The following is a 23,778-nucleotide window of genomic DNA, read 5'->3' as shown; positions in this document are numbered from 1 at the left end:
TGATCAGTAGTCGCACAGTAATTGGCACACGAGAATTCATCAGGTATGCTATTCAATGCACACTGCAAGGTTCCATCCTGCCTCATAGAATGGAAACCTAACCATTGACATTCCAACCCCCTACACCAGGGGTCTGCAGGCTTTTGGATCTCCATATGTTTTGAACTATGACTCCCATGATCCTTCGCCATTGACTATGCTGGCTACGGCTGATAGGGGTTGTAGCCCATAACATCTGGATAGCCGAAGGTTTGCAAACCCGTACCCTACACAAAGTATCTTAGATTTGGCATTAATTGCAACTTGTATTTTAGGGCCCAACTCGACAACAAGCGACTGACAACCCAGTGCCACTTCGACTCATCCACAAAATGAAGTCCTCAGCACTCTATAAGACTCAGAAGTGCTGACTGGGCATTGGCCCTGTCTCCCCCGCAGATGGTGGCAATAACATTCTCACAGATGTCTCAGCCTCCATCATGGCACCTCTGAAAGACACCCTGTATGCCACCGCTGGCCTAATAACAGGCCTGAAGATATTCAACTTCACCCTCCACAAATTTAAGAAACGCCACTGAATACCCCTGTAGTTCAGTTTTGCCTTTTGGATAGCCTGCATGACTAACAAGGAAATGACAAACAATGCAGCATGTTACGTAGCCGCCAAACTACCCATCTCTGGAGGCCAGTGCAACACACGAGGCCCCTATCTACGCTGGCTGGAAACCACGAATTGCTGAAAAGAGAGCGCCAGAAAGCAGGCCTTCTCCTGCTACAATCCTGAACTCTGAAATAACTCCTACTCCCCATCCCTGACACCCTCTCTCTTACAGTTCAGAAAGCAACTAAAATGTTTGTTTGTATTCTTGAGTGTTGCATGCATATGTGTGTCTGTGTGAATGTACACACATGTGTGCTTTTGCATGTAAGCATGTGTATGCAGGTGCGTGGGGGCAGGTCAGGTGTGGACACCGTTAAAGTGTGCTAAAATGACAATCATGGCATATGTTTGGCAGTGAGTGGATGTCAGTGTGTTTGTGAGGGACATGCTGCCATATGTTGAGCAGAGCTAGAACGAAAGTGTTCTATAGTGGCAATACTAGCATGTAATGGGTAGAGTCAGCATGAGAAAATGTTTGCACTCATAACACTTCCATATATTGGGCACAGCCAGCATGGAAGCATTTATACAGTGGCAATGTTAGCATATATTGGGCACTAGGGGCTTGCAACATGTTTTACAGGGTAATACAGGCACACACAAGGAGCAGTCAGTATGAACATGTGTTTTGAGTGGCAATGCTGACATGCAGTGTGCATAGCCAGCACCACAGTGTATTTACAGTGGCATGATGGCATGCACTTGGCACAGCCCAAGTGAAAATATGTTTGTGCAGTGGCAGTCTGGCATACATTGGGCAAAGCCAGCCTGAACATGTTTTATATGGCAGTACTGGCATATATTGGTCACAGTCAGCCTGAACAGTGTTTTTACAGTGGCATGCTAGAATATATTATGCATAGACAGCATGAACATTCAGAGTGACCATTCTGGCATAGGTTTGGCAATGCCAGTATGAAAATGTGTTTTTACAGGGCAATTAAATGGCATATATTGGAGTGTTTCATGTATTTCTCTATAGAACAAATGATGTATTATATGCTTATTTTACCCAATGTTTGTGAAATGCATGCTGGCAAATACATCCTGTCTGGCCATTATTTAAAACATTCTCAGAGGTAAAACCACCTGTCATGAAGTTGAGTGGGACCATCAACAGGCCAACACCCAGGGCTTTGCTTCAAATAGTGTTTATTCATTTGGGTTCTTTACAGGGTTGGGCCAAAGAAATGATTAAACGGGAATGAAAAACACTGTTATACAACATTAACATACTTCCAACCTATAAAGTTTCTCAATACCCAGAATATAAATCAGCCTAATATAGTTTAACAACTTTCACAGGATATGTTCTCTCTGAGTCCAGTGTAATAACGTCCAACAAATTCCAAAGGATATCTTTTTTTGGTTTATTGTAACAGAGTCCTACGCCCAGTAGGGAATAGTCCCTTGTAATTCACAGTCTATGGGTTTTAAACTCTGAACCCATGTCCCATGACTGACTGAGCAGTGAATTCACAGTTCCACAAAGTACAAAGGGGAGAGGGATTAGGTAAGTGTCTCAACACTTTTTTCTTAACTTTGATTCTAAGGAATCTGGTAATCTGCTTCTTGTCTTAATAATTGAGAATGCCCTGTCACAGGGTCCTCCAGGCCCACATGTACCTGCACAGTATGCCTCTGATGGTCTGAAGAGGGGGTTCAGGTTAGCTGAGGAGTATCCGGAGGTACCACCTTGGAATTGCTAACCTAGTCTCCCCTTCTCTTGCTATTTCATCACTGTCCTGCCCCAGGGAGAAAGGCTCTGTTGCCCCAAAATCCCAATCTCCACAACCAGCCTGACAATCTGCAATGATATTTTCCTATGGGGGCCTCTCTTTATCTTTTTCACTCTGTTCTTTCTAGCCACTAGAGAGAACAGAAAGGAACATGACTCCAAAATCCAATGCGAAAAAGCAGCTCCAATGGAGAGTCAATGCACTTTGTCAGAAAAGCAAGTATATTGCATGCTGTCAGACAGAAAGGGTTAGTCAGCCTTGTGAAGCTGAAAAATAACAGTTCCTTCCAGTGCTTAACAAAGTTTCCGCTTTTATACACATTTGAGCAATTTATATAATCACACACATTCTGTTACAAAGTCATCCCTTAAAATCCCATTGGTTAACCCTTTACAAGGAAGTCTAATCCCCCTACGTTCTCAAACCCCATTGGACACATTGCCAAAACCCAATCCCCTTCCCCATGTGCTTTCTTTCCATAATCAGTCATGACATTCTAAACATAATCACCTTATTATCTAAAAACAATTCAATGTATGACTTGTCCCACTTGGTAGGAAACCTTTAATCAGGTACATGATGTACCAGGCTTTTACAAGAACACTTCAAACAAGAGGAGGGAGAGAAACAAACAACCATGTTTTTGATCACGTGCTTACATTCCATATTTACTCCTTCTGCCTTCCTTCACATTACCTTCATTGCGACTGCCATCGCAGATCATACAGCCTACAGCACACATCCTGCTTATCTTCCTAAAGGACCAAAGAAAACCCATAAAACACCAGTAAACTCTGCCCTCCAGCACCCCTCCCATGTGTTTTATTAACTAACTCCAATTCGACTCACCATTTGGCCAGACTTAACAAGACGTTGTGCTCCCAGGAGGATTTGTTCACCTGTATCCACAAACCCATACAGTCATAAACCCATGACTCAAAGGCACTTCATTTAATCTTTGCCTCAAGTAACCATTTGATGCTATTGTATGCCACCCAAATGTGGTTTGCTTCGTTCCTCCTTCCTTGACCTGTTCTTTCAACCCTTCTGGCCAGGCAAAGTATACCTCTGCAAACCAAACTCTCTGTGGCCTACACAATACCCAGCTATGGGGAAACAGTGATCTGCGATATTTCCATGTACTCGCAACAAACCCCATATTACCCTAATATCCCAGAACATTTCTCCCATCTAAACCATTATCCAACCCCCATGTACATTGTTCAGGACTACTGCACTCCTAACAGTGGCTTTCCCCTAACAGACTTCTCTTTCTTGCATGCATAAAGATCCTCGCTTCCTACTCTAAACACCACACGTTGTAAATTGCACATTACTTTGTGTGCCCATGACTTCTATTTTGGTGCTACATGATGCAAATACACAATGTATTTAAACTAAACAAATTAACACTTATAGTAACATTCATCCTAATCCATTTACCAACACTGAACACATGTTAAATTGCAACATTGCATCAGCATCACATCTAATCTAGCCAGACCATTTTTTAATATGACCTGCGTAATGTGACCCTATTCCCTACATTGGGACATGAAACGTGCATCCCAACATTCTCCCCTTTAATTAATACATTAACTAATACATTTAATTCTTGATCTTTAATAAAATCTTCTTGAGAAATCCTAACCCTATAAAGATCCTGCATGCTCTTCCCACTTCGGGCATACTCCTCCGGTGTACAAGACAAAAACAACCACCCACCATTCCTTCCGCAATCTACTCATGCTCCACATATTTATCCAAATCTAGTGGAGGACACAAAAGAGTACCTGGAGGCCCAATTACTCCTGGATTCATCCCAGACTCAGTCTGTGTGCCCATGTGATTTGAGATGGAAGTGGCCCTACCTGCAGACATAGTAACTGATATCATCACAGCTGTACTAGGTATCTTGGCAGAACAGCATCTCAAGAGCACTTAACAGGAAAAGAAAATGATAAGCAACAAGACAAGAATAGGCATCAGTATCTTCACAGTTATGCTCATCCAGGAGGACACCTAGGAGAACAATGAGTCTATTCAAGTATCATCTTCAATCCCAGCCATCTTCTCCATGGCCACTCGAAGTTTGTGTAGTGCTTCAATTGTTTGGGACAGGGTCCCATTATCCAAATCATTGTGGGGGCACATACCTGCAACACGCACTCCCAACTTTTTGGCACACCCCACCTTCCATAGCTGTCAAAAGGTCAAGGGTGTAGCGATTCTGTAATGTCATAAGATGCAAGGCTCTCATTTCCTCCTTTATAGAACTGAATGCAAATTCTGAGTGGTTCATAAAAAGAAGCAACTCGTACCTGGTGACCTGCAGCCATTTTGAATTGCAATGGCCTGGACACCAGGGGGCAGGAGGGAGGCTGAAGAGACAAAACCTGGAATGTTCTTTAATGCCTCTGAAGAAGTTGATGACAGATAGCTGCTCTGCTTATGTCTTTTCAAAAGTTCAATTCTCTCATGCCCATTCAGAGTCATAAATTCGTTCACATTAGATGAAAAAAAGGATGCAGGGGGCACAGGAGAGAAAAAAGGCACATAGGTGGCTCAAGGAGATGTACTTGAGGTTGCCAAATGGGCTTCAGGCACTACCATGATTGGGGAGTGCAGTGTAACGATACTGAACACTCCCTGACACGCTGCAGGAAGTTGGAGATATGCAAATGGCTCACAAGACCAGAAAAGATCAAGCAGTACAGATGTCCCTCCAGCAAGATCAGTGATGCAAAGGACTCGACTACAGTTTGTGGTTGTGTCAACAAGCACAGTCCCATTGCCCTTAAAAAATAGAGAAAAACGTGTAAGTAACTGGATCTTAACAGGTTTCTCTGGCTCCTTGAGCCATGTAAGACATTTCACATACAGAGGCCATGTCTCTGTGCAATCTCCATTAATCTATGCCACTGCTTCTTCGGTGAGCCCCCTCATTTCTCCCGCTCTGTAACTCATTACCCCTTGCTCCCATTGGTTATGTGAAAACACAAAACCTTTGATTTTCAAAAGTGCTCTCAAGTTGCATTGTATATTTTCATGCTCCTTCTTTTCTTTCTTTGCACACTCATCTTCATCAACATATGTGATCAATGCCTGAACTGACTGCCCTTTAAATTGCCCTTGTACTCTGCATAGGGCTAGGTGCACAAAACACTGTGCTATCTTTGGTGATACTTTGTGTGGAATAAGCAGTCTTGGACTGCCAGAAGCATGGGGGATAAGAGAGCAGATATAACAGGAATCTGCCGTCCTTTATTTCCCCACCCTTCTCATTTGAGTATACCACATATTATCTGTGTCAAAGCAATGCACATCCACAGTACTATTCAGACCCGCCCCTTCAGCTTCAATTAAATCATGGTTAATATCCCTTCATGGTCTGGGCATTAATATTTCATGAAACCCTACAACCCTAGAGCCATTATCAACATTTACATTTATATTACTCATTAAACCCAAACATGGAGTAAAGAAACAAGAGAGAAACAACAAAAAAATATACATCCTAGCAATCATATTTTCCCACTATATCTGAAATATTCACAAAAGAGTCACTGTCTCATTCACAACAAAGCCCTAATTGGAACGAGCTGCGACTTCCATGGCATACTTAAAGTAAGTATGTATTGAGTGTTCTCCCTTGGTGCTTTGTTCTCATGTGGAGGAGTGCTGCTATCCTTCCAGACACCAGACAAGTGTATCCAGCATTTGTTGCCCTCCACCTTTACAGTGCTGGGAGTTTCATATACAACCTTGTAAGGGCCATGGAAGCGTTGATTGCCCCAACTTTGGACGAAGGACCAAATGTACACTGAGGACCCAGGGAACAGTTGCGGCCATAGTAGAACTGTAGCCTCTTGATTGATGCACTCTGCTGTAGCCTGCTGTTGATGAGAAGAAGCAATCTGTGAAGATATAATGCTAGGTAGGTGATGGGCACTAGAATTGGCTGTCAACTAGTAATAAACACAGCACTATAAAATTAGACTGTATCCATTTATTTTCATACATTTCTACAAACTGATCCAATCTATAACCCAGCGCTCGGTTGAACAGGGCCCAAACTCTCTCTCAGTGGAAATATAAGTCTGACAGCATGGGTTAAGTCCCCAGGGTAGGCCCTAAACCTCTCTACTAGAATTTCTGATATTTTGTGTGCAGGTGAAAGTGGTGTATGTATTCTTCTTCCTGTGACTATCTTGTGGGGAGTAAAGTGGTGCTCCTTCCCCATCTGGTTTCTGATGTAAAACAGAGCCTGGGGAAGTCAATTCACCCAATTATTTGTCAAATCAAAACACAATTTAGCTAGACCGTTCTTTAATAGACAATTCATGCTCTCCACAATCCCATCAGCGTGTGCACAGGGTCCAGTCTCAATCCATCAGGAAAATGGACAAACTACAACAAGTTACTGCACCTGTTTATCATGTCCATGTAGTCAATATGACTTCTCTGAAAGGCCTGAGGGTCAGCGCAATGTCCCCTTAAAGGTTCTCAACATGTTACCAGTGTTGAGCTGATGACATGTCACACAATTTGCTATGAATGTACTTACTTGTTTCCTGTAAGTTCAGGATAAACCAGTCTTGCTGGAGGCCTGCTGCTATTTCTCATTTAGAAGTGTGTGACGGATAATGCCACTGCTCCAGAGCCATGTTAAGTAACTCTAGGAGCATAACTACTTTACCTGTATGCTCCTGTCTCCACAATAAATCAGTGGGTGAGGGGGCGCACCCCATTTTGACCCATAGATCCTTCTCATCCTTCAGCGCTTCCTCCTGCATTTCCGTAATCTGAATTAAGGGAACTGCAGTGTAAGGAACTGTTAACTGTTCCTGCTGGGACAAGTGTTCTGTGATTTGGGAATCTGTAAATGGTAAATAGGCAGACTTATGTGTAGCTCTATCGGCTGCATCATTACCCAGTGCTAATTGGTCTTTCCGATAAGTGTGCATGGCACATTTGATAATGGCTACCTCTGCTGGTATTATTAGCGCTTCAGTTACTCTGGACAGTAATGCAGCATGCTGAACAGCGGTTCATCCAATCTTTTAAACCCTCGCCTATGTCATCTTGACAACCCAAAATGCAGGGTGGCCATGACATACACAGAGCCAGAGTGAATGGTGACTGTCTTCCCCTTACTCATCTCTACTGCCTCTATCAGAGCTATCAATTCTGCGACCTGCATAGAATAATGTTAAAGCAATTGCTTCCTCATCCTGACTTGGTATTCACTGTCCACAAGACCCACAACTACTGCATCCATATTCCTTTCTCCAGTATCCTGATCAATTGTCAATGAACCATCAACAAAGAGTACCTCTCCTCCCTCTAGTGCATCTTCCTTGACATCTGTACTCTTGTCCCCTTCTCCTTCATAGGTTGCACATTCATGCACAACATCATCGGTTTTCACTGGCTCAGATACAAATGTCATGGGATTGACTATTTGACAACTCATTGGATAAATAAGTGCATGCCATAAAATGACCTCATATCCCAAAACCTATGGTGAGTGTCGATTGGACTTTTCTAAAATCACAAAAACTGCATGTTCAACATACAATGTCACTGAGCATCCCATAGTAATAGTCAAAGACTTTTGAATAGCAAAAGCTGCTGCCTCTGGAGCTTGCTTACATGGGAAAGGCCCCTGAATGACTGGATCTAAGATTCTGCTATAATAAGCCTCAGGCTTATGGCTCATCGATGTTTGCTGGGTGAGGAACTCTGTCATCACCTGCCCATTCCAATGAGAAAACAAATAAAATAGCTTCTTAAAGTCTGGTGTTGCCAGGACTGGAACATTACTGATCGCAGCCTTAAGGTCCTGGAAACAAGTTAGCATCTCTTATGACCACTTAATCAGACCTTTTACTTTCTGCGCTTCCTTGAGCCCTTGAAATAGAGGCCTTGTGTAACTAGAGTAGTCATAAAATCCAAGACCTACAATAGTCACAGAGTGCCAAAAACTGCTGCATCTGTTTTACGGTAACTGTGTACTCTGAACTGCAATTGCTCTCTTATGCATCACTTTTCTTCCTGCGGGTGATATTACTTGCCCCAGGTATACTACCACTGTCTGGCAATACTGTAATTTCTCCTTTTCCACCTTATACCCCTTCTCCACGAACAGGGTGGGAAGCATTATTACATCTCCTCAACACTGCTCCTCTGAGTGCTACAGATAAGAAATTGGTCCATATACTGAATCACTGTACTAGGCACATGCCCATTTCCCAAATCCATCTGAACCTACCGATTAAAAATACTCAGTGATTCACAATAACCCTGTATTCATCTTGGGTGCTGAAATCTTTGGCCATAATACATACATGCAGTTAGGTACCGAGAATCAGGTTGCAATGGAATTGAGAACATTCATTCTTCAGATCAATTACAGTAAAATGAGTAGATTCAGTAGGGATGTTACAAAGAATGGTTGCAGGATTTGGAACCACTGGGAACTCAGCCTCAACAATATTATTAAAAGGACGGAAATCTTTCACCATCCTCCAACTGGACCCTTTTGCCTTCTTTACAGGATAGATAACTGTTTTGCATGGGGAGATGGAAGGATGTATTATACCGTGCTTCCACAGTGCCATAATGGTCTCATACATATACTGCTCCTATTCTTTTAGCAACACCACATCATGAGGATTACTAGTCCACAAGTGACTGGGTACCTTCCCCAAGTCTTCCTTTCAATATGGTGATGTAGTTCTGACCAGAGACATAGTTTGAGGTATCTCCATATGCTCTATCATTATCTGGCAAGGTAAACTAATCTCAAAAACCATACACCTGTGTCCTCTGCATCCTCGAACAAGTGTTCATTAGACACCCTCCTTAGCAATAGTGTTGGATCGATCCACAGAACTGTATGCCACTCCTCTCCTTCCTCACCTGTGCCTGAGAGAACCACTTTGTCCTTTTTGATGACGGCCACTTCTACAAGTATGGTAACTATGGCGCCTGGTGCAACCTCTTGCAGAACACCAGTGCTGCATCAACCGTGCATGACAAAATTCAGTCACCTATCGTCACACCTAACTGGGGCACTTCTTCTGGATCGGCAGTAACAGACAAGACTGGACACGTCAGAGCTCTATGTGGGCTGTCCTAGTCAGGATATGTGCTTGTACCCGGGAGCAGTAAAGGACTTCATCCCAAAACACACGCTCCAGTATAATGTGTGACTATAACCTGAGGCAAAGGATTCCTATCCCATGGCTGTAGCAGTGCCTGAGTTGGCTCAACTGAGTGTGGCACATATTTCTGTGCAGCCTCATACTCTGGGTTCTGTCCTACCCGTGCTTGCTTCAATTACTGCCATCATACAGATTGAGGTTAAATATTGACATCCCTCCGCGAGAAACATTCATCCCTGCCACTCAATCCTGCCAATCTGGCATGCATTTGGAAGTGCTGATGCTGCAATTAGTCCTTAGCACCAAATCACTGGGTTTTATCACAGCGACATATTCTTCAAACCTTACATCGCCAAGAAGGTCTAAACGGCATAGTTTCAGCTAACTCTTCTGCACCCATTTTTTTTTTCAGGCGTTCCACCAAAGATTCAGTACTTTCACGAATGGGTGAAGGCAATATGCTCATTTCAGGTGTCACTGCTTCAGCCCTCCCACATTCAAAGCAATACGCCGCTGCAGTACCAATCACAGACATCTGGACATTTGGCATCTCTCCCAATCTAAAAAGCTTCATTGGCAGGCAAACCCATGCAAAGTCCTTTTTTAAACTGTCTTCATGATATTCAAGGCTATCAACTCGAGCACTGCCTTACCTAGTAGAAAAGCTTGATATTTGTTTCAGGGGTCAGTGCAATTCCACAAGTTGCCACATTGCGGAATGAAAAATAACAATCTCTGGAAAGGGAAGACCAAAGTCCTTCTCTTATCATGCCACAATACTGTGTAGTGCAGCACAGGGGAGGAAGCATAGCTAAGGGGCAATGTCTTTGTCCTGGAAGCAAGACAAGGCAGCGCAACGCAGGTTCGAAATCCCGATCTCACGCTTAGAAGCCACTGGTTGGTATTAAGCCATTATAAAAGAACAATTATAATTATAATCCAACAACAAACCTCCAACACTATTAATGTGCAGGTGGAAATCTGAAGACCCTGCTGTTCAGGGCCTTCTTCTCTGAGCACCAGGGACCTTAAAGTGCCTTTAACGGCTCAGACCTTTGAGGCGTCCTAGGAGACTGCCACAACGTGTTGTTGCTCTTGTAAGTCCCATCTGTGCCTAGGGTGACCAGACTTCCCGTTTTCCGGGACTGTGGCCTCTGTCCCCCTGTCACCCCTGTCACAAGAGTTTTTATGTTTTAAAAACCCTGTCCCTGTTTTGCGCAAAGGGAGAGTGACAGTCCCGTTTAAAAAAAAAGTTTATCACAAACAATTATCAACTATATAAACAATATTAGGTATTAAGAATGTTGACATTTTAGGATGGGTTCGAACTCCCAATTTTCCAGGAACAAGCCTGATGCACTAACTGCTTGCACTACAGAGACAGAGTGAGAGGAAAGTACATAGCAAGATATGTAATGTCAAAGAGAGAAAAAGCATCTTTGTTATTAATACACTAAATACCAGTAACAGTCAAGTTCATTGTACAAATATGACATTAAAATGCATAATTCAGTCAGTATCATTCTTGGTATTTACATGCTTTTATCAACACTGAAAGCCTCACAATGTTTATGCATATACTGTGGGAATGGGGGTGGCAGGGAGGTCTGGTTGGATGGGTGGAGAGGGGCTGAGTCCTTCATTTATGTTGTTGGCTTTCCAAGTTTTTTGTCTTGAAAATCTGGTCACCCTACCTATGGACAGCACTCAACCCTTAGCTAGGTTCATGAGATTTGAATTTTATGTATGCATGAGCTGTCACTTTAACATATAATAACCAAAATCTTCACTCATATATTATCTGCTCCGTTGAATGACAATATTATTTAGCATAAAGTTCAAACTGGAAACATAAGATCACATTATGAACCAATAATGCCTTTTCTTGCGGTGGCTGCTTCAGGCTTGCGGATGGAAGGGAAGCATCAACTGCTGCATGCACTCATCAGTCACGTGTCTGCATGCCATCTCGGTTATTTTTAGGCGCGCTGATGGTTGCTAGGATCAGTTGCCGCCGGCAGTGCAGGTAATGCGCGGGAGACCCACAATTCACCCTAATGAAACATCTGCTGCGGGAGGGGGGACGCGGGCACGCGGTGCAGCCTGCCTCTCTTTCATGACTGCGGCTCAGAGACATAGGGCCCTATTGAAAGTATGACGGCAAAGGAAAAAAGTGGTATAAAACGTGGTATTTTAAATACCACTTGTTTTTTAAAAAAAATACCACCTAATTATACGTTGAGGTCGCCTGGCATATGTGCCGCATGAGTTACATGGAAAGTAAGACATGGAATAAATATGGGTTATTTACCCCATGCAGAGCTTTCTATGTACCTCATGCAGTAAATATGCCATGGTATCCCAATTTTTGGTTGGGTATTTTTTAAGTATAGATATTTAGCAGGTGACTCGGTTCCTTTTCTTCATTGCACTGGCATAGGCGAAAACTGAGCTTTGTGAAAATACATAACTACATATCACATTTTTTGTCATTACACCATAATCATAATGAGGTCCCACTGTCCAATAGAGAAACCAGGGACTTTCAGGGGAGGACAGTGACTCTGAATGCCTGTAGGGCTGGGGAGGAGTCAATCGCATGTCAAACTGGTATGGCACTTACTCTGTCCGACGGTTTTGCCAGAAGCCCTGGCGAAGACCATGGTCAAGTCTGGTGAAATGGAAGAGAGGCCAGCGAGGGCCATGCCTTGGCGCCCTCCATTTGCCAAGAGCCTTTTATTCAGTTAATGTTGGGGAGGAGGCTCAGTGATGGCTCGCAGACCACAGGATTGTTTGCCCCTGGGTCCCTGCAGGCTCTTGCAGCCCCTGACTAATGGGGCAAATTGCAAGGCATCTGAGGTTGCGGGCATGTCTATGGTAAGGGCATGCGACGATGCGCTAGCTAGAGTGTTTGCCCCATTGCCTTTTGGTCTTCTCAGGAGAAAGAACGAGAAACTGGTTAACACGTCCTTACATTTATTTCCGTCTAACATGTGTAGAGGCAGGCAAAGGAGGAGGTACATCTCTCACATTCCTTTACACCACGGGTCTGCAACCTTTAGCTCTTTTGGATGTTTTGGACTGCAACTCCCATCAGCCCTTAAAGCATACTCAATAGTGAGCAATCATGGTAGTCAAAGTCCAAATTATCTGGCAAACATCTGGTTGCATACCCCTGCTTTATCCAATGGAATCAAAGGGTATTTTTTTTACTGTCTTCTGCCTCAATGGGGTAATTGAACAAAATGGCCTCCCCTATCTGAAAATGCAAGTATAAACTATAAAGTGGGTAGGGAACAACTAGAAACGTCTTGGCAAAAAGGCACCTACACTAATCCCAGGGATTTCAGTGGCAGGATTTAGCTGTCAGAAGAAGGGTATGGACTAAGATGTGATACACATGCACCAAAAAGGATCACATATGGCCTTCCTTGTACCTGCCTGCTGATGGAGGCCTTTCATTTGCATGTAGATTTCCACTTTTCAATATCCAGATACTTCTTCCCTGGCAGAATCACATATGTGGCCTCATTACGAGTCGGGCGGTATTCCAGCAATAAATCTGATGGAATACAGCCCAATGGAATTATAGTTACTGCCATTTAGACAGGCGGATTTACTGCCAGATTACAAGTGGTGGTGGTGGTGGCAGTGCCCATAAATTTGGAGTCCATAGGGCTCCATTGGGGATTTTGGCAGAATTACCGCTGGTATAATTACAGCTGCGGTAATTCCACCAATGCTGCCGGTTTTTCAGTGGAAAGTGGGATGATTTACCTCCAGCATGATTCTGGAGGTAAATCCCCCACTTCAAACTCATAGTATGGCCGAGCGGGAAAAGTGGCAGTAATTCCGTTATTGCCACGTTTTTCCCACACTGCCAAACACGTAATGTGACCCATGGGTCTTCCTTGCACCTGCCGGCTGATGGGAGCATTTCATTTGCATCCACTTCTCAATATTCAGATACGTGCCAAAGTCTTCTTCCCTTGCAGAATCACGTATGGTCTGCCTTGCATATGCCTGCTGATGGGGGCATTTCATTTGCATCTAGACAAACTGAACAGTGTCTCCTAACACTGCAATTCTGGACCGAATACGTTAGAGCCACACAACAATGATAGTCCAGTGTTTGTCACATAAGGAATGAGACTGGACCAAGCTAGGAGGAGGATGTTAACTTCCCAGATCATATTAGTGGAGAACACATCTTAGCTCTGCACTCAGGCAGATCCTTGAAAAAGGACGCATGTCCTAAATGCATCGGATCTTGCTTTAATAAAAAGCCTGGTTTATTTTACAACCGGGTATCTTTTACAACAGGGTTGTAATACCTTATTGCAGTAATGCAAACAATACTAACGCATAGATGAACAAAAGATAGCGATACTAACTTCAGCTGATATAGCCATTGCAGGTTCGCCTGGTATCTAAAATATGGTCTTCCTTGCACCTGCCGGCTGATGGAGGCATTCCATTTGCATCTAGTTCTCCACTTCTCAATATCCAGATTCATGCTGTTGTGATTTGTACCATGCACCACTGCCATTTTCATGGTCTCCAGGCACCCAGGTGGATCTGAAAGGAAAGGGGTTGGGATAGGTTATTTAGTGGGATTGAGAGGAAAAAGCGCAGGAGCGCTTTGATGTGCTGTTGGCAGCTTGAGTTCGGAAAGACCAGTCACTGTGTGCTAGTTTGTTTCTGTTGATGTACATTGTGTGGTGTTTGGTGCATGGGGTTATATGGGTGGTTTTGGTACATCTTGGGAGATTGTGGAAAGTCAGTAGAGTGCTTGTAGTTTGCAAATGTTTTGTGGTGGAGGCATGTGTCGGGTTTCTTCAGTGTTGGATGGTGGGTATGCAGAGTATTAGAGAGATTTTAGTATGGTTAGTTGGTGGTCATTTGAGTTATTCCTGTGGGTTGGATTGATCTGTTGGGTTATTATTATTCTATGGTGTTTGGGTCGGGTGTTTTATTTCTCTGTGTGATCAAATTTTTAGGATTTGTAATTGTGTTGCGCTGGTGTTTTTCCTTCGCTGGTGTTCCCTCTTTAGCTTGGTGAGTTAAAAAGCCATGTTTTTATTATTTAGGTGAATCTTCTGTTGTTTGTTTTTCCCTTTGGGGCGAGTTCCAAAGTCTCACCGCTATGCAGGAAAATGCCAATCGTCCAAATTTGTGCTTTACATATTGTTTTGGTTCAAGGAGGATGTCGTTGTTGGATCTTAGATGTTGTTGGTTTGTAGATGGGGATTTTCCCTGTATGAATTCCGCTCCTTAGCCATGGATTGTTCTGTGTGTTTTGCACAGTGTTTTGAAGATTTGTTTTTTGACTGGCAGCCAGTCTAGTGTTTTAGTGCTGGTGTGATGTGTTCTTTCTTAGTGAGTCTGAGGCGTAGTCTTGCTGCTGCGTTCTGTATTCATTGTAGTTTTCTCATAAAGTATTCTAGCATTTCAATATAGATCCTGTTGGCATAGTCTATTCTTGACATGATGAGAAAGATGATGGAAAAGGTTCTGTGTGGGAAGGTAAAGAAGAGGAGTATCCTCTTGATTGTGTGCAACTGGAAGAAGCATTTCTTAACTACTGCGTTGACTTGTGGTTCTAGTGCTTGTTCGTTATCCATTAGTATTTCGAGGTTTTTGACCACTGTGGATGGTTCTGGTGGGCTTCTCAGTTTGGTGGGCCATGGAATGTGGTGATTGTTTGATGCGTCATTGGGTGCGATCATGATCTCGGTTTTGTCCAGATTTAGTTTAAGGCCGTTGGTGCTCATCCATTGGTTTATTTCAGTGAGGCAGTTGGTAAGGTTTGGGTTTTGTTCTTGTGTTGATTTTGTAGATGATTTGAGTGCCCTCTGCAAAGTTGCAGCAGGTGAGGCCATGTTTTTTGATGAAGTCACTGAGGGGGCTCATGTAGATGTTAAAGAGCAGTGGTGAGAGTAATAAGCCGTGTGGGACCCCACATGTTGTGTTACGAAGTACTGACTCGAATGATGCTAACCAAGTTGTCTCTGTTCTTTCAGTTATCAAGGAGTTTAGCCAGAGGAGTGCTGTGCTACTGATTTCAATGTCTTAGAGTCTTTTGATCAGCATTTCATGGTGGACAGTGTTGAAGGCTGCTGACAGGTCGAGTAGTGTAAGTCCTGATTTGATGTTGTAGTCTCCATTGGTTTTTAGGTCTTCCCATATAGATAGTAAAGCTGTTTTTGTTCCTCTCATGGGTTTGAAACCAACTTGAGCCTGATCCAGTATCCAATTGCTTTGTACTTGTTCCAGGATTTGTTCGTAGACATAGCTTTCCAGTAGTTTTGCTGGGTATGACATGTTTGAGATTGGTCGGTAGTTGGTTAGTTCCTCCATGTTTCCTGATGGATCTTCAATGAGTGACTTGATATATGCCGAAAAGAAGGCTTATTACACGGTTCCTGTTGCTAGTGACTTGATGAAGAGGTTGAGGAAATATTCTGTAGGTGGTTTCTGGGGGAGGATGGTTTTGTATGTCTCTGGTGGGCAGGAGTCTGCTGGAGAGCCGGCTCTGTTGCTTTTGTTCACCAGGCTGTTGAATTCCTCTGTTGAGATTAGTGGGAGATGATTTAGTCTATTAGATGGTTCTGTGTTGGCTGTTTGAGGGGGTTGTTGGTGATTATCAATTTGCTCTCAATTAATGTTTGTATGTTTGTGATTTTGTTTTTGAAGGGGTCTATAAGATCATTGCATAATTTTTGGGATGGGTTGGTGTGTTGTTGCATGCATGGGTTTCTTAACTTGTTTATGATGTTGAACATCTCTTTCTGGGTGTTGCTTGAGTTTGTGATCTGTTTGTTGTAGAATGCCTTTTTTGCTTTGAGTATTTCAGCTTTGTATAGTCTTATCTGTCTTTGGTATGCATTTTATTTCCGTTTGGCTGCAGCTTTTCCTTCATTCTTGTTCCAGTTCTCTGTTCATTTTCTTAGTACTCTGAGGTGGGTTATGAATCCTCTTATCATTGTTTTATTTAGAGAAAGGGGTGAATGTTTGTTCTGGTGCAATGTCATCCAATGTTTTCACAATGCCCATTTTTGGATTTTGTCTGTTCTTTCCTCTATGCTGGCTGATTCTAGAACAGTAGCTGATGGTTTTGTGGCTTCCAGTCTCGGGTCTAGAACCACACTGTTAATGTATTTCCAGTTTCTTTTCAGGATTGGAGGATTTTTACAGAGGTTAGCAAGTATCCATGTTGGCGGGTGGATCATGAACGGTATAATGAGGTGGTCGCTCCAGAGGATTTGCATTAGTCGTGCATATGTGACCAGGTTTTTGTTGCAGAAGATTGCATCTAGAGTGTAGTAGAGGAGGAGCCAAGTGACTCTACCGGAAGTCCCGCCCCCATTTTGCCTATATGTTATCAACCGGAAACTGCGAAATGGGCAAAGCCAATAATGGTGCCTATGCTGAGAAAAGTCCCTGAAACAAGGTATCCTTTGAGAAAACCCTACCTGATGTATTGGCGAAGGAATGATAGTCTTCTGAAGGAAATTCCGGATGAAGTGTGAAAATGAGTGGAAAAGAAGACTGGCGACGTCACATGAAGCAAGCAGAGATGATGCACCCAGAAGAGATGCCAATGAAGAAGGAGAATAGACCTATAGAATTAGAATCTGATGGCGAAGTAAAAAATTGAGTAACATTTCACAAGCAAAATGAAGATTGCATATGCGGAAAATGCAATTCCGTTTTATAATTGTAGAGTTGCAGTAACGCAAGTAGATTAAGTAATCATAAGGCTGGCCATAGACTGCAGGCAATGCTGCCAATATATATATATATATATGTAGAATTGTGGATGTTGCTCAATGCATTTTAGCAAAACTTGGACCCTGTGAAAAGAAAGGCTGAAAGTGTGGTGCAGTAGAATAAAAAAGCTGACGGCGAAGGAAGATTCGAGAAGGCTTGCCTGGCCCAGTGTCAAGGGTTGAAGCAGCCAAGAAAATGGTTATCTACTTGAGAAGATACAATGAACGTGAGAAGCGAGCTGAGTGTCTGCTTGAGGTGTAATGGAAAAACACTAGAAATGCCAGGTCTTATTCATTTAATAGTTGTTACGCTCACCTGGTCTCTGCGGAGGCGTTGGGTCACGGTTGTAGCCCTCCCTGAACTTGAATCACCCCCTTCGGGCCTCTCCCTCAGTAGAAAAGCTGTGAGCGGTGGTACGTGGTGATACTGCTCCTGCATGGAGATAAGAGTGTGCGAGTGCACCAATCTGTGATTGTTGTACCTCTCAAACCCTTCACCCCAAAGTACGGTTTCTGTGAGCATACGCCAGCCCATAAAGCTCACCTGTGAATTATGGAAGATAAGCTCTCTGCCCTGCTACTTCTGGCAGGGGCGCGTCGAATGGGATCTAGTTCCTTCACTGATCCCTGATAAGGATTAGTCTAGTACAGCTGCGACTATGCTTTTCCTTATGATTGGTAAGTCTTTCTTGAGCTCTTGTGATGCTGTTCGTTCTGTTTAATGTCTTTATTTGTTGCTCCGATTTATACCAGCAATAATGTCTCTCTTCTGTTTTCTTCCCTTAGATGGAAATGCTGCCTCAATGCAGCTGTGAGACGCGAGTCGCGGCCGGAAGGAAGATGGATGCTACCGCAATGTTCGACAGCAGGTAAGTGATGGTTTAAGGAAAAGCGCAAAGTATGGCGAAGCGCAAACTTAAACTGACTGTTTTTTCGATGTCTAACCTTGTCTTCTGTTTTTCCTTGCAGGTGCTGCTGTCGACGATGGAGCGTGTCGTGCTGCGGTGCAAAGATGAAGATTTCGGCGTTCTGGAAATTGTAAAGGTGAATACTTGGTTTGCCGAAGAGATGTACAGGTAAGAACAGCTTCCCACAGTTGGTAAGTATGCTGGCAGGAAGCAGGATGTCCAGGAAGCAGGATCTTCAAAGGTAAGTCTGACCTCAGGTGACAGTGAACGTTGTGCTGCATGCACTACCCCATTAGGGCCGGCTTACCAGCCACACCCTGCCACTCTTAGAGAGTGAGCACGTGCGAAGGCAATCCATTAGCAGCCACACCCAAGAATACACTTGGGGCTGCTTAATGGATGGAATGTTAAAGGTTAATGCATCCTGCTTAATGGATGGGATGTTCAAGGTTAATGTATCTGAAGTGCTATGTCCATAATAAAAGCTTTTTGGTGTTAAATGGATGTTCTTGTTTACTTTTGTTCATGAGCCTGGCACCAAAGGCGCCAGGATAGTGTCCACCCATGTCTCCTGTGCATGCGACCCCTGCATGCCTGTGCCCCTGACTTCATGACCATGACAATAGTATTAAATACAATGAAGGAGCTCAAAATGTCGTCTCCAGTTACATGGTCAGATGAAAATAGTCTTTGGGCAAGCCAAACCAAAGAGCAGAAGTTAAGGCCATGCTCACACTCCCTTTTATTCGCAGGCATAGTGATCCTTTGCAAGGCTGAGTTCAAAGAAACTAATTGAAAGGCAGATCGCAGGAGTGATGGTGAATGTTGGGCTAATTGGGTGAGGGGGCATGAAGCCAACCCTCCAGCACCTGGGGTACCAGCTTGTTTGCTGCTAGCAAGTGAAATATTCCAGAAGGGTACAAGCATGCCAACCAATTGTAGAGGGCCACGTAGCAAAGAGCCCTATGGTTTGAGAAGCCAATAGAAGGTTGTGTATTAGTATGACATGGAAGATGACATCCACTAGGGGCGGATTTAGCTGTCCACCTGACCTTAGAGATCCAATCACAGTTTAGTCCCCCAAAGAAAGTATACTTAGATGTGCCCCTTAAGCCTATCACATCCCCTAGTAGGTTTTCATAAAAATCGCAGAGAGACTTATGATTGTTCGGTGTCAGTTGATGCCCGTTGTACTCCCTGTTTTAGACAATTGCAAATAAAACAGTTGTGTTTTTGCAAACTTCCTGAGTCGGCCTGATTATTGATGTATGAGTAAGATCTGCATCCCCATCGCTCTCAGATACTGTTACCTCGTCTTAAAGGGCCTACGGGTTCAGTGTGGCATGCTATGTGTGTCACTCCTTTCACCAATTTTTGTAGCTGCATGGTTGCTAGTTGATTTGATAAAGTGTTGCGTGAGTAGGTGTTCTCTTCTTCGAGACAGATGTTGAAGTCTACTAGTATGACCAGGTGATCGTGTTTGATGGCGATGTTGGTGTTGGCATCCACAAATGTGTCTATGAAGGTAGGGTTGTATGTCGGTGTTCTGTAGATAAGTTGAAATGATAGGTTAGTTTGGTGGTCTAAGGCTAGGTGCAGGAGGAGTGATTCGCAGTTTGGGATGTTTAGTGGTAGTGCTGTTGAAGAGAGGGTCTCTGGAACGGTCCTTGTGTCCACTATGTCCATGTCAGCCCGAAGGATAAGAAATAAGAGATGCCATTCGCTGCTCGCTGTTTGGCCAACCACTGGGTGAACCAGAGTATCCCACATATGGGAACAGATATTCTCTTAGACAACCGTTGAAACTCTTTTCAGCTGATATCTTAATGGAGACAGGTGGCTCATCATTGGATCACGTTAACTGATAATAACAACTAGCTGGGCTGACGCCACTAGTGACAATACGACATAGCAACGTTAGTCATGAAGTAAACTCGCACACCTGCACGAAGGTATGCAGACAGACATGCAAACACGAAGAACATTCTTACAATGTTCTGTCAATAGAGGACAGACACATATACATACTGTCAAAAGGTTTTCCTTTTCACAAGCGAAATGCAGAAATGCAAGACAGCAAAGCATACATGGAGCTAGCTTGCAATCGCTCCATCGCAACTAACCATAAGGAGCTACAGGGACAAATGAGGAACCCATAAGGGCTTGATCAATACTTATCTACAAAGAAGAAAGTACTAGAACATATAGGGAAACCATAGAAGAACTGTAATGAATTTGCATGAAGCCATAAGCCTCAAAATATGGAAGAAGAGATGCAGACTCTACAGGGTCTACAGGGAACAATGTTCAAGGTTAATGCATCCTGCTCAATGGATGGAATGTTCAAGGTTAATGTATCTGAAGTGCTATGTCCATAATAAAAACTTTTTGGTGTTAAATGGATGTTCTTGTTTACTTTTGTTCATGAGCCTGGTGCCAAAGGCACCAGGACAGTGTCCATCCAGGTCTCCTGTGCATGCGACCCCTGTATGCCTGTGCCCCTAACTTCATGACCAAGACAATAGTATTAAATACAACGAAGGAGCTCAAAATGTGGTCTCCTGTTACATGGTCAGATGAAAATAGTCTTTGGGCAAGCCAAACCAGAGACCAGAAGTTAACGCCATGCTCACACTCCCTTTTAATCTCAGGCATAGTGATCCTTTGCAAGGCTGAGTTCAAAGAAACTAATTGAAAGGCAGATCGCAGGAGTCATGGTGAATGTTGGGCTAATTGGGTGGGGAGGCATGAAGCCAACCCTCCAGCAACTGTGGTACCAGCTTGCTTGCTGCTAGCAAGTGAAATATTCCAGAAGGGTACTAGCATGCCAACCAATTGTAGAGGGCCACGTAGCAAAGAGCCCTATAGTTTGAGAAGCCAATAGAAGGTTGTGTATTCGTATGACATGGAAGATGACATCCACTAGGGGTGGATTTAGCTGTCCACCTGACCTTAGAGATCCAATCACAGTTCAGTCCCCCAAGGAAAGTATGCTTAGATGTGCCCCTTAAGCCTATCACATCCCCTAGTAGGTTTTCAAAAAAATCGCAGAGAGACTTATGATTGTTCGGTGTCAGTTGATGCCCGTTGTACTCCCTGTTTTAGACAATTGCAAATAAAACAGTTGTGTTTTTGCAAACTTCCTGAGTCGGCCTGATTATTGATGTATGAGTAAGATCTGCACCCCCATCCCTCTCAGATACTGTTACCTCGTCTTAAAGGACCTACGGGTTCAGTGTGGCATGCTATGTGTGTCACTCCTTTCACCAATTGTTGTAGCTGAATGGTTGCTAGTTGATTTGATAAAGTGTTGCGTGAGTAGGTGTTCTCTTCTTCGAGACAGATGTTGAAGTCTCCTAGTATGACCAGGTGATCGTGTTTGATGGCGATGTTGGTGTTGGCATCCACAAATGTGTCTATGAAGGTAGGGTTGTATGTCGGTGTTCTGTAGATAAGTTGAAATGATAGGTTAGTTTGGTGGTCTAAGGCTAGGTGCAGGAGGAGGGATTCACAGTTTGGGATGTTTAGTAGTAGTGCTGTTGAAGAGAGGGTCTCTGGAACGGCCCTTGTGTCCACTATGTGCATGCCAGCCCGAAGGATAAGAAATAAGAGATGCCATTCACTGCTCGCTGTTTGGCCAACCTCTAGGTGAACCAGAGTATCCCACATATGGGAACAGATATTCTCTTAGACAACTATTGAAACCCTTTTCAGCTGATGTCTTCATGGAGACAGGTGGCTCATCATTGGATCACGTTAACTGATAATAACAACCAGCTGTGCTGACGTCACTAGTGACAACACGACATAGCAACATTAGTCATGAAGTAAACTCACACACCTGCACGAAGTTACGCAGACAGACATGCACATACGAAGAACATGCTTACAATGTTCTGTCGATAGAGGACAGACACATATACATACTGTCAAAAGCTTTTCCTTTTCACGAGCCAAATGCAGAATTGCAAGACAGCAAAGCATACATGGAGCTAGCTTGCAATCGCTCCATCGCAACTAACCAAAAGGAGCTACAGGGACAAATAAGGACCCCATAAGGGCTCGATCAATACTAATCTACAAAGAAGAAAGTACTACAACATATAGGGAAACCATAGAAGAACTGTAGTGAATTTGCATGAAGCCATAGGCCTCAAAATATGGAAGAAGAGATGCAGACTCTACAGGACCAAGCTGAGAGCCAGTGTTCACAGCCAAGGACAAGGGGGGTGGAGAATTCATGATTTCCAAGGTAGTGAGCCACCAGCGAAAAACAGAATTACATCCACAATAATTGCAGACCGATAGGCTCAGTTTCGTGGTCCTCCCCAGGGGACCAGCCGAGCCATACAATGACCTTATTCTCATGGTGGGAAGAGAAGCTGTTCCCAGCGTAGCAGGCAAAACAGATACATGCCTTGTCCACAGAACATTGCAAACTGCAGGCACTCTCCCAGGCTAGGTGGCTATATCAGTGGCAACAATGGGGACACACAGCGCTGTTTACAGAACAGGGTTCCAGGCCTGGGGAGGCCCGCTCCAGCCAATCCAGATGCTCCAACCCGGGGGTGGTGTATAATGTTGCAGGGGCCAATGGTCATTGTGTGACCCTGAAACGAAGTAATAGATCATTTTTGGGGAAGTCTGAGGCGAACCCACCTGACATGGGAAGACAAATGGAGTAACTCTCATAGGGGATTTGCACAGGTGATATCACATGAGCCACCCAAAGGATGCGGCCTTTAGGTTTTTGGGATGGGTTGGTGGTTGTGACATCACTAAGAAACAAAAGCAAGTGACGTGGGCTCAGGAGCTGTGATTGCCAGAGATGTTGTTGTTTCCTGTATGATCCCTGTCTTTTGGAGAATAAAAACAGTTTATTTGTTCCATGGCTGAGTTCTCCGTTATTGCCGGGGGGAAAGGTTCGGATGGGGCCCAAATACTCTGCAAACCTGTGACATTGTTGGTACGAACTCCCCCCCGTCCTTTGAAATACTGTCATACTGTTGTTATTTTTAGCTGGTCCTTGTATGCTATAGTGATACTTCCTCCTCTTTTTCCTTCTCGGTTGTCTTGTTTAAGTTTAAGATTTTGGGTAGAGAATCGTGTGCTGTTACCCACTTTTAATTTGTCAGATTATTTTAAATATAATTTGCAACTGGGTACAATATTAGACCCTCACAGGGGGCAGCATCTTTTGCTTATACACCTTCTGTGTTTTGCCCCTTTCTTCCTTTTTTCCTTTTTCTGTTTATCTTTGTCATTATTTTGGACATTGGATTGTATTTCGGTGCACCACGTCGTCCAATTGTATTCGCACTGTGCACTTTACGTTTATCCTGGATTGCAGGAGCTTCATTAGATAATTATGCACTTTAATTGTAGATATCCAACATTGACTGTCTGTTTTTATGCTAGTTTACCATGGATTCAGAACTATGTATAATGTAATTTGATATGTGAACAATAAAGATTGACTGATTTTATATTATCCTTGATTTGGCCTATCCCCTCATTGGGCTCCTACAC

The sequence above is a fragment of the Ambystoma mexicanum genome, chromosome 8 (genome assembly GCF_040938575.1).
Source record: "Ambystoma mexicanum isolate Mex_15411 chromosome 8, UKY_AmexF1_1, whole genome shotgun sequence".
Classification (NCBI taxonomy): Eukaryota; Metazoa; Chordata; class Amphibia; order Caudata; family Ambystomatidae; genus Ambystoma; species Ambystoma mexicanum.
This window is presented reverse-complemented; position numbering follows the sequence as displayed.